We start from the raw sequence: 13,351 nt of genomic DNA on the forward strand, positions 1-13,351 counted from the left end.
TGACATGCATTGGAAAGTACAAATTGTGGACTTGCTACCGAAACCTGTGTTTTGCATTTTTTCAACGTTAATAGCTTTGCGATTTATTTTTCATTGCACCTGTAATTAAAAATACTTAATAACAATTAAATTTAATCAAACATTTTCATTCGGTTTATTTAGGAAGGTAGATGAGAGGTAGACCATGGAATGACCTGATGGATTTGTAGTTTCAAGTGTACAAAAGTAACAGTTAATGACCCACCGTTGGGCAAAGGCCTCTTCTCCATTGTGAGGAGAAGCTTTGGAGCTTACTCTACCACTCTGCTCCAATGTGGGTTGGTGGATACACAGTGCAGGATAATCCTCTAAGACGACGACGTTTTCTGATGACTTATAAATACAAATTAAGCATATGATTAGTCCTTATCCTGAATTTAAACTCAGAAACATCGATTTAGATTCGTGTTTTGTTACCACTGAGCTATCGCAGATCATGAAGAGTATACTATCTTGAATATCTTCAATAGTAAATGTATGACGATGACCAGATGTCACGTGGCTTATACTACGATTACACAGGCTTAGTCTACAGTCGCCGGTTCTTCTCAGGTCCGAGGTGCTTATTTCTGAAACGGTGGGAGATTTTTAACTTTAAAAAAGCAATAATTACATATTAATAATTGAAATAATATAAATCAATATTTTTTAAAAATACACTAACAAAATGATGGTTTTGTGCCATAATTGTAACACAACATGGTAATTAAAAATATATAGATTTATTTTAATTATTACTTTATAAATATCCAATGTGTGTTACTGGAAATAATCTTAATTCTGAATTTGAAAATAAAAAGTAGCAACCAGAAAATATTTCCATGATGAACATTTTACTTCCAAAGATCTGAGGCATGCCCTTATGCCATTAAAAAAATCAAAATTCGAAATCAAAAAATGATTAACAGTCACAATCACTTGTAACAAACCTTCGTTCGGTTTTATTTCAAGCTTATTAACATGCGCGTGTAAAAAAAAAATCGCAATAGTTATCACAACGCTGCTCACGTAAGTATTTTTTGACGGAAATCCTATTAAATTTTATGACTGTTTTCCATACAAGTCCTGCTCCAATTTTTTTATGTGCCCGGTACGTTTAAATCTAAAGGATCATACGAATGCAAGAAGTGGTACGAAAAATTTAATAAATAATACATATTGTTTTGTTATAATCTGTGAGATATAAACGGACAATCCATGAGTTTTTGACATAAGCTTAACGCTTACTGTTCGCAATAGTTGTTTGAGGTACGTTAATAATTATATCGGATTAAAAACGGCATATAGATAGAATACTAAGTATACTTGTATGTTATAATCATGCAAGGCGTTTTGACAATTACCTTTATAATTATTGAGTAAATATTCGATATCACAAACTTCATTATGATTTTTGTGTAATTTTCAACGATAAAATCTACGCAAATAAAAGTAAGCTACACATTACACATATTATTATAATAAAATATTAACAAACAGATTGAATATTCTTTAATCTTTACAAGAATATGTAATTTTTAAATAAAATAAAATATAATAATATGTCAGTATTAAAAACTGTCGTATCTAGAGAGACGTATCAATATCTCGCGGTCGGTACGAGCCACTGCCGAGATCTTGATCCTCGTAAAATTTTATGTGTCTCAGACAAAGTGAATTTTGTTAATTAACTGTTTTGGTCGCTTCAAGGTGTACCTTCTTGTGTAGTGATAGATAATGTTCTCTCTTTTTATCTGTGACTCGAATCTTAATTCTCCCAACAGTCGTGTTAAGGCCATATTTTTAAATGATTCCCAAAATTGGAATTGTCGCACAATATTTCGTATGTGGCTATCGATTTGGGAGCAGTATGTTCATATACAACTTTGTTTTCTACTGGTCTGAATATTTTAATTAACTTTAAAATGACTTCAGGAAATTGGACGTTTGTGACCACCTTAAATAATGATGGGACGAAATAAGTATATTTTTTAGTAAAATTTTAAAGATGTTTTGACGGAGCTATTTTAACGAGTAATTTTAAAGGCCGATTCGTTTAATTTAGTACAAAATAAAATGCACAAATAGCGTTTTTTTTATCGACATTTCTTAACGTAAGCTAGGTTGAAGTATAATTAATAGTCTCGAATTAACTTTTTATTAAAAAAGTTAATATTTCATTATGTTATATAATTAATACCAATTTTTGAACGATTTAAATTGTTAAATTGAATGTCCGTTACACTGTGACGCCGATTTAAGTGAATTACTTATACTTATTAAATAATATTATTAATTCAGTAGATGAATAAAATATATTTTTCACTTTAAATAAATCATTTTATATAAGTGCATCTAAAGTTATGCGAAATGGGCAATACTTGATTGTGCTCAACGAAAACAAATCAAAGTTACCAAAACAGTGATTTAACAAATGTAACAATTAAATCGATTAAATTCGACTGTAATTTGAATCTAATTTAAATAAAATTAAATAGTCAGTGTCGCACAACCAAACACGCGATGAGAATGCTAAGAGACCAGAAGCCCAAAAAGTATTTAATTACCGGCCATTACTTAACGATCCTGGCAGGTTTGAATTCTTCGCAGTGCGCGATAAATTTGTTATTTACGATGGAGCACTTCGTGAAGATATGCCGATTGTTCAACGGTTGTTTCAATTATGAATCGAATTCGGCTTAATTTAAGAAGCGGCAGACCATTTCAGATTTTTTTTTTTATTATTATTGAAGGGGAATCGGACGGAAATGGAAGAAGTAACGGAAAATTCGAGTAGTTGCCTCTATCCATAGATTTAAATATCTATCTTTTGTTATGAAAATGAATTAACAATTTTCTGCTAACATAAGAATTTTTATGCTCATATGTTTTGTGTCTGCATCAATCAACTAATCAATAATATAAAGGACATATAAATAACATTGTAAATAGTTAAAAATGTATTTTATTTTCGAAATGTAGTAACTGCTGTGTTATTTTCCGGTTCATTTTTTGTAGAATCTACATTACGAACCGGTGCTAATTTTATATTCAACTCTAATTCAAAAGCATAATGATTCAAAAATGCGTATTTGAATCTATTCTAACATCATAAATAGGTATTTTTTTTTGTTTGTATATACGTGTAGTATCTGCGTGTAGAGCCGAGATGGCCCAGTGGTTAGAACGCGTGCATCTTAACCGATGATTTCGGGTTCAAACCCAGGCAGGCACCACTGAGTTTTCATGTGCTTAATTTGTGTTTATAATTCATCTCGTGCTCGGCGGTGAAGGAAAACCTCATGAGGAAACCTACATGTGTCTAATTTCAACGAAATTCTGCCACATGTGTATTCCACCAACCCGCATTGGAGCAGCGTGGTGGAATATGCTCCATACCTTCTCCTCAACGGGAGAGGAGGTCTTAGCCCAGCAGTGGGAAATTTACAGGCTGATTATGTTATTATATATATCTGGAACTAATGATCAATTCTACAAAAATACCCTAATAATAAGCTATAAAATCCTTGAGTGGTAAAAATTATATCATATCATTTTCTTTGTTACTAAATTGAACTCGTGCGAAGCCGAGGCGGGTCGCTAGTTAAAATATTTTGATTCTCAGAGTGAAACTTACTCCGTGAAGTATTAAATAGTAGAGTATCATGCAGGTATTTCTGTACAAACGACTTTATTGTCTTACGTCAATATTATTAAAAAAAAATGTTACTAATAATTGACAGTTAAAAATTCTTATTTAGATGCAATATTTTCAATGCATTGCTTTAAATCCACCGACACGATTTCGAAAATAATACGCTTAACAATCCAATAGACTCAAACGTTTTACCCAAAAGGAGACAAACACTCGATGGATAACACCTACCGAGGATGTTGGTACAATGCCATTAACGTACGATCCTTATTCATGTGATGTATTTAGCCTAGTAGGTAAAACGCGTGGATTGTGACCGGAAATCTGTGGATTCAATTCCGAGCCAACGACCACTGATTTGTCACAACAAATGCTAAATCACTTTAACAAAACTGTTATCATTATTATTTTTTCGTCATTTCCCATTCATTTATCATTCGTTCATGTGAAATGTTCATTTTTGATATTTCCATACATGGTCTTCTTTGAACATATAACATAAGGCATACGTTTTTCTAGACAATAATCTTTATAATGGTAAAATTTTAAAATACCTTTTTGTGACGGAGAGATATCTACCGGGCGCGGGGAAGGTTTCGTCCTCGACACGGACAACGGACATTTTAGTCTCGAAGAGCATTTTAGGGTAGACATATCCCAGTGACGTGTCCCATGGCTCAGTAGAGTTTTCCAGGAGGCAACATGGAATTTTTCTCCTACTCCTCGTAACCGTTCCCGACTTTAGCAATTTATGTTATTTAATTCGTGTTCCGTCAAAATACATTAGTCGTTGAAATAATTAACAAACATACAATCGCAGTGCATCCAAGTGTATAAATAAAGATTAATTTGTTAGTAATGACACTAACACATAAACACCTAACTCTTCACAGAAACAAGTAACATTTAACAGCACGTCTTAAAATATCTCCCGTACGAAGACTTATATGGACCAAATTAATTGTGCGCGCGCGCAATCAATTTACGTAATCTATGATATTTTATGTTTGCACCATTCGCTAATAGGAGTATCGCTCACAATGGCAAAGCAACGACAGGTAAGGTCAAAGGTTATCGCATCGGATGCGCCTACTTTCACCTTACGGGTTGTTTTAATCGCAACCTTTTATTTCACTTATTCAAGCAATACTAAACCTTATCTCCCAAATAATAAAGTCTTTCCAAGTGCAGTTATAATATGGTAATTGTATTCGTATTTTATGATGTTCCAGTGTAACGATGATTATTTTGTAATAAGATGATAAAGTCAGCATACATTTCCTTGTAAAATGAGAAAACGTATACATCATCTCAGAACCTGTTCTAGTTTCTATAGATTTGTTACGAATGGGTGAAACTACCCGGTACATTATGTCGCGTTGTTGTACACGTGGCAGTAGAAGTCATATATGTTTCATGATAAAACGTTATATAAAGAAACGTTGCTGCGTAGACTTTGCAATTTTCAATGTGTGAATAAAATTGATTTCTTGATTGTCATCTAAACAAGCAAGGTGCCTTGGGGTACCAATTTGGAACGAAAAAGTTTTTGCTATACATTATGTATTTAAGTAACCGACATTGAAATAAAACAATAGCGTTTGAAAATAAGTAAGATTGTTATATTAGGTAAATCACGAAATCTCAGAAACTATAACAACTACAAACATGAAATTTGGCAGGTAGGTTCCTTATAGGCTGTAGACATCCCCTTCTCCCCTAAAAACGGATATACCGCAACTCCACCACTAAGAGGGTAAAACGGGCGTCGGAAGATTGTGTTTTATAAATTTCGCGCGAGTAAAGCCGCAGGTTCAGATAGTATTATATAAAACTGTATAAAATAGAAAGGAAATATAAGGAAAGGTTGCCTGGAGTAAATTTAAAACAACTTATATTAATACTGTAAAAACCAACTTCACTAATTGTGGAGTCTATCAACATAAACGGGAATCTATGTTTATTCCCAAACAGACACACGCACACACAAAATATACATACACGTCACATATAACTGATTCTCTTCTACAAACACAAAACACACACTCAATTTTAGTTGATCGTTGATCTAAATCATAATAATAACTTCCAAAAATTAGACATTTTTTGCCCAAAAATTGGTGTATATAAAAGAGCAGTTCGTGATATCTTAAAATGTTAACTGTTTCTAAATTGATAATGTACTTATATGCTGTTTTTATTTTTGTTTCAATTTTAATTTTAATTGTAAATATATATATATATATATATTTTTGTGTATTAGCTTTAAGTGGAAACTTGATTGATTTGTGTTTTATGTTATTTTTGTTTTATATTACAGTGTTTTTAAAATTGTTTGTTTCCCAAATAAATAAATAAATAAATAAAAAATCTCTAATCTCTTAAAATTCTCTCATACAAAGGGACTAATTGAACTTATTTCAATTTTGACATAATAATGTATCAATATCAACGTTGTATTTCTTTTCTTATCACGTGATTGTATTCTTAGTTCTGTTCTGTTAATCTAAGTCCGTTAGGTAAGGACCTCGTGATACTCGTCAGCAAAAATTTTATCTACTGTCCCTTAATTTTAGTTACTTATAAAATAAAATTAGATCTCGTTTGAAGGGAAAAATGTAGAAATATTTTTTTAAATTACAGAATTCTAAGGTTACTAACGTGTAGAACCTTTTTTCCGAGCAAATCAAAATGTAGCTACCCCATTCTTATAAATTCTCTGAATTTTGTTTATTTTATCTAAACTTAATGAAGGAATTTAATACATACGGCGAACTTTGATCTAGTAAGTCAACCTTTAAATTTGGTTAAAAATGGTTTTTAAATATCATTTGATAAACGTGTGCCTACAATCAAAGTGAAAATGAATGGAAATAAAATATCTTATCAAACCTCTTGACACATCACACATGGGAAGGGATGTGTTAACTGTTATCCTAAGTTGGGCATTATCGATGCACGATAGCCCGGTGCATCACGCAGTGATATGAGGATTACGTACTTTCACAACTGGTCTATCTATTCAAATTGAGTTAAGTCTCTTAGAGGTTTTCCAAAGTAAATGGAAAGATGCCGTCCAATGGCAAAGCTTTATCGGATTTGGAGAGGATGTGAACTCAGTCGGTATACGCAGTTTGGTAGAAAAAAGAGAAATAATAATTAAAATCCCTTGTGAATTAAAATCATAAAAAAATATTACTAAAAACCTTATATAATAGGAAGAGAAGAGAGAAAGAGAGGAAACGATCTCCTGGAGGGGTCATAAAGCGTTTTCAATATATGACGCTTGCTGTCAGTTCGATTTACTGTAAGTCACGTAAAAAAACTTCGTTCCAATAAAAATGAAATAATTTAAATGAAAAATGAAATAATTAATTTATAATACTATAAACACGCTTTCATCAGTAGCAAATCGCTTAAGAGAAAATTGAAATTAAAACTGATATAACCTTATTTGTGACATATTTACAGTCCTGCAGAAAATATATTACAAAAAAAAAACTCATAATATTATAGTATCAAGATAAGTGCACAGCATTGTACTGTAACAAAAAGGAAGTTCACTCAGTTTATGTTGAAACTTGGGAAAGCATACAACGACCGTCAAAGTTCAACGCTGATTTTCAGTGACCGTCTTAAAGGGAGGGATTCAACAGAGAACATCAACCCCTTACACAGGTGTGGAAACTATTAATATATATACCAGAACGATTATATTTTTGAAATCCAACTAAACTAATTACATAAAATATAACCAAGTTCAATGCGTCTGGATTCTATCGAACGCATAAATAACATCAGCAACAATTCTCTTTTAAATTACTCCGTTAATATGCTAAAAATGTTTTAATGATCCAGAAGGAGTTTGAAAGCAGTAAATCAATGAATCGGTGAATAAATCAAGATCGCTATGTTGACTTTACAATTTAGCAATTTACTTGTCCACTTGATCTAGACCCATTACTGCGGGCGTTTAAGCGATAAGCTCAAAGCGGATTTTAAATAAGAACCTTTCATTTTTACCGTTATTAGTAGCATTGTGCAGGCACGTTTCACTAGTTACTACAGAAGCAGTTAGTCTATCGTCAAATAGTAATACTTTGTTTTGATTTGAAACTATTCAGTGAAAACGTGCAGTGCGTGCAATGAAACTAGGTAAAAGTATTGTACGTTTCGTTATCGAATAGTTTTTTTTTTTCAATATGTTTTTAATACTGTAAGCCTATAAATTATTTATAAATAATCATTTAAGGTTGTATAGCTTTTAGCTATTGAGTTATTTTCAATCACAGAATTATATAAATGTGATGAATACTTTTTGGTTTGACATTTTTATAATAAAAGTAGAGGAACAATATTTTTGAATTTGGCATGGGAATTGTTAATCTGGGTTTGAAAAGCGGAAGATAATGGATGATTGTAACAAAAGCTGGAAAAATAAATATTGTAAACTATATTAAATATTGTTAATTATTTGACGTTCCTATTTACTTGAAGCTGGGTCTTCAATACTATAATATTTCAGTTTTAATTTATTTGTCGTTATTTGTGTTAATATTATGTTAGTAAATAAAAATGACATTGAAATGTTTTTGAAACTGTTTAGTGAAGTATATAAGAAAACTAACTGAACCTGCGTCTTTATCCGCGCGAAATTTATAAAACACTAACTACCAAACCCCGTTTTGCCGCCTTAGGGGTGGAGTTTCTGAGATTTCGTGATTAATCATTGAGTGGCTGTGGCAGTTTCGTTTTTGTATATATAAATTAAATAAAAATAATTTTAGTGCGAACTAATCGCTGCCACTCATAATACGGGGCATTCAATAAAATAAAAAAAATTTCTATAGTAGAGTAGTTAGTAATTAAATTAGTGCAAAAAGACCCATTTATCGTAGAGCCTGTACCTTACAAACGCATCGCTCTCATTAATAGGCTCGACTGTTTAGCATTCAAGGGATGAATAAAGGAATTGTGTACTTACAATGAAATCATTGAAGATAAATCTTGTATTTAATATAAGCCTACAATTATCTATCGTCAAGAGAATACTAACAATTTCAAATATATATTTTATAAATAACGTAAATTAATTAAAAATTTGTTTGTGGTTGTGGAGTATAGTTTATATGACTGAGGTAACACTTTGCCCAAATCGATTTACTCGGTAGTAGGGCCAAATACATTTTGGAATGTACCACCAATGAGTAGTAAGTATTGTTGTATTCCAGTTTGAAGATGAGTCACAAGGGACATAACATCTTAGTTCCCAAGGTTGATGGCGCATTGGCGATGTAACTTATGGTTAATATTTCTTACAGCGTCATTGTCTATGGGCGATGATAACGACTTGCCATGAGGTGACCCACGAAACCGTTTACAATAAAAAAAATCTTGTTAATAGGAAAATCATAAGTTGATTTGAACCTTGAACCTCTTATTCTATTCAATGTTAATCAATGCAAACTGTAAATCAATACCTTATTGTACACCACACAGAGAAAAATAAATACAAAATGTATCCAGCCTAAATAAAAGAGGCGTACAATTTTGGCGACGTTATCGCTACATCTACATACATCTGCATACATCTGCATACATCTACATACATCTACATACATCTACATACATCTACATACATCTGCATACATCTGCATACATCTGCATACATCTGCATACATCTACATACATCTACATACATCTACATCTACATCTCTTCCAGGCAACAGTGTAGGTTAGGTTAGCTCATAGAATATGAAGTGCATGTATTAATATATTCGTAGCATGTTTTATAGATATAAGATTTAATTAGTTTATAGTAAGGTAATTTTAACAAAGTCGATTCATAAATTAAAATCTATTGTAAAGAAAATCATGAATAAAAAAAAGCATATTATTCAATTCAATAAAAGATTATAAAAAAAGCGTCGAGATAATACTTGTTGACTTCTAGGCAGAATCTATATATATTATAAAATTGGAGTGTCTGTTTGTTATATTAAAATAACCCATTTTTACTAAATGCATATGTATTTATACACGGTACATATACCAAAATATTTTTTTTTACAATTTTTATCTGTCTGTCTGTCTGTTTGTTCCGGCTAATCTCTGGAATGGCTGAACCGATTTCGACGGGACTTTCACTGGCAGATAGCGGATGTAATAAGGAGTAACTACTAGTAATTTTAGGCTACTTTTATTTTAGAATTATATATAGAATAAAAATAAAATCACGCTACAATATCCAAATAACTTAAATTCAAACAACGCGCACGAAGTCGCGGGCACAACTAGTATCTTATATATCCATAGCGTAATGCGATTTTTGTCCCAGTGATTATGGCACGAGCTGCACATAAAAGATGTGCAGAAAATTAAAGAGGATTCTTGATTTCAATTTACTAAATTGTTACAATTTAACAAAGAATTAATTTTAGAGAACGGAAGTAAGTTACTGGTCAGTTATAGAGCGGCACTACGGCTTTATAAGAAAAAAAATAAAAAACGTAAATAAAATTAAAGTAAATTGTTTTCGACAAACTCCAATTCTGACTGAACTAATGTATACTATTTGATATTAAAAGAACATTTAAATAAGATTTCATGATTCTGGCACCAAATGTAGATGAGCGACTTGTAGTTTACAATGAAATGAAATCAAAATAATAATAGATTCAATCATAGGTTTCGAAATACCTAAAAAATATTTTGGATAAACGCGAAGTTTAGCTGGAGGCCCACTAATAATATATAATTCTATTAAACTGACATAACTTTGTATTTTAAATGGTGGAAAAGAGTTTAATTAATGTTGGAATCAGTTTATTGCCGGTTTTTCTCGATAGAATCTACATTCCATAAAGTATATTTTGACTTCGATTTTAGAATTTAAAGGACAATGAATTATCATTGTTGATAATTCTTCAGAAATTCTTTGTTCTAAACTGTTTTTCTGTCAGTGGGATAACCAATAATTTTAAATCAGGTCATTTTGTATATATATTTCTTATTCCTGGTTATATTCAATTCGATTTTTTAACTTCAGAATGCAGCGCACTGCTGGTGTAGTGGTATCATGCAAGATTCCCATTCTTGCGACCCGGGTTCGATTCCCGGGCAGTGCACAACTCTAGTAATTATTTCCATATTTTGCTTTGCGTAGTTATTAATGTTATTTTTACTTTTAGGTTTTTCTTTGTATTATTTAAGCTCCAAGCTGTCTTTTTTTGTGGTTCATCGGAGTTTTTGTTCTTTTTTTATTTAATAATTTAACAACATAATCATACAATAAAAATAATATTTTATAATATGTATATTATAGTTATAGAAAAAAAATATATTTTCATAACATTTTTTTACGAACCTTCATACAAATTGCAGTAGATGCAGTGGTCAATAAATAATTCAAAGAGCAATATACTTAAAGGCCAAACAATAAAAAAGATAAGCAATATTATGATAATATAATATATATGGTTCCGCACAATTAAAAGAAATGTTTTCAGAAAATAGTTTTTCTTACGACTTTAGTCAATTTGAATTCACCTGAATCTTTCAAGTGAAGTTAAGTTAGTTTATTTAGCAGCTAATTTCCTAAACATTAAATTATCAAAAGAAAAAAAAAATTAAAGTTCTTATGTAATATATATGCAATAATATATTAATGAATAAGGACCGTTAACTCAACACAAGATTGTAAAGATGATAAAAAAAGCGCGCAATTAGTAATTATTAATTTCCAGGCAAGATATAATATACAAATTTAAATATTTTTGATTGACATAACTTTGTATTTTAAATGTAAAAGAGTGACTACTGATTTTCGCGCCGGTTTTTTTCGGTAGAAGTTGTATTCCAAATTGTTTACATTTAATACAATCTGTGAAATGAAGATTCAAAAGTGTAAAAGTCTACTTTGTGATGTTACTGTGTTGGTTATTGATGAAATAAACATTTATTATTATTATTAAGAGCTCACTTTTGAACACAAGAGTGTGGCAAGTGGCGAAATTTTACCATGTTTACTTTACAGGTCTCTTCATAAAGTTTTTTTTTACTTCATAAGTTTTTATGAGGCATAAACGTTTCAAAATTTAAGCATATGTAGTGTTAGTTATCTCAGTGAAAATTATTATGTTTGTTAATATTCAACGCTCAGTTATATGTATTAAAATAGTTTATAACAAAGGGTTTTTTCATATTCAACACATAGAACCCTAAAAACATTCTCTATTTGGATCAGACCCTCTTTTCGCAGCTCGTAAATAAGCATCAACTTAAGACCTAAGTGTCGATTCAATTCCAATGAGGCGCGATGGAAATTAATTCCGCTGGTCATTAGCATCGCTCGCTGGATTCCAATATGGTTTTATTGTACCGGCTCATAAACCCTTCAGTCACTTTATGTAGAGGCTAACGTATATAGGAGGAATTAGTTGCTTAATTTCCAGCGTGAGTTTTCCGTGAGATGTAACTTTCTAGCTTACCAACATCCTGTGCTTATTTATACAATTCAATTAGGATTTAAACTTGTTTTATGCTAAGCAATAAAAAAAGACACTTGAATTGACAAATGTCATCTTAAATTGAAATTCGTAAATTCCGTGCAAAAGTTTTCTTTGTGTGAGATATTTATCCGAGACAGAGGATTCGTAACGATGAAATCCTATACCTAATTTGATACTTAAATTGACAAATTAAGGTTTATTTCTATTTAAACCTTTAAATTACAAAGGTTTATTTTTTTCTCACAGCAAAGGAAGTCAGATTGGCAAATGGGCAATTCTGACTGTGAGTCGTCACCATCCATAGACATTGGCGGCGTAAATTTTAACCATTACTTACATCACCCATGCGCCAACATTAGATACTGAAATTTTATGTTCCTTGTGCCTGCAGTACGCTAATCCACTTCCCCTTCAATCCAGAATACAACAATTATGAGATGCTTGGCTGTAGATTATATGATGTTTAGGAAAGGTCATACAACCAAGTAAATTTATTAGAAACCTAAATCAGAAAATTCTTTATTCTAGTAGGTTCAACGAAATCTAGCTACTTCGGAATGTATTACCTTATGAATTACAAATTGACATAAGGAAGTTAATTAAATTCCTCTTCTGCTTGACAAACAATAAATATTTAATCCTTGCTTCCTGTAAAGATCCCAGATCTTCGTATGGAAGTGAAGTTTTTTATGCTTATTCTACCACGGTGCTCTAATACAGATTGGTGGATACACATGGAAGTCCACGCCATCCGACGTGATAATGACAACGTAAAATATATAATGAGCCTTTTTACTCAGAAATCCATCATATAGGAATTCATCTTCTTTGTTTGGGAGGGCTTAATTGGTGTGGTCCAATTTAAATTTGAATAAACAACTTAGGTGATATAAAATATATTATCACATCATATTATTTGAAATTGGAAATGTTATGTTATTATTTTACTTGAGAATTAATTATTAGTCTAAGTTACTGACAAAAAAATGATACTAAAAAGTGTAACGTAAAAACAAAATTCATTAATATTTCAAGTAGAAGTGACCTAACTTCCATAGCATTGTCGTGTAAATAAACAAATACCGCCAACCGCCACTTCATGCATTGAGCTGCCAATCAAAGTTTTCCATATGTTCGTAATACGTCCACAATTTAAATTGAAATCAGA

The 13,351-nt window shown here is 31.3% G+C and overlaps 1 non-coding gene across 1 annotated transcript; it reads left to right on the forward strand.

Annotated features, from left to right (window-relative positions):
* Nucleotides 1-10,729: 10,729 nt before the first annotated feature.
* On the forward strand, nt 10,730-10,800 carry Trnag-ccc (transfer RNA glycine (anticodon CCC)). The gene has a single exon. It is a non-coding gene; the product is annotated as a tRNA-Gly (tRNA).
* Nucleotides 10,801-13,351: the final 2,551 nt, after the last annotated feature.

Source organism: Vanessa tameamea, chromosome 16 (assembly GCF_037043105.1).
Source record: "Vanessa tameamea isolate UH-Manoa-2023 chromosome 16, ilVanTame1 primary haplotype, whole genome shotgun sequence".
In the NCBI taxonomy this organism is placed as follows: domain Eukaryota; kingdom Metazoa; phylum Arthropoda; class Insecta; order Lepidoptera; family Nymphalidae; genus Vanessa; species Vanessa tameamea.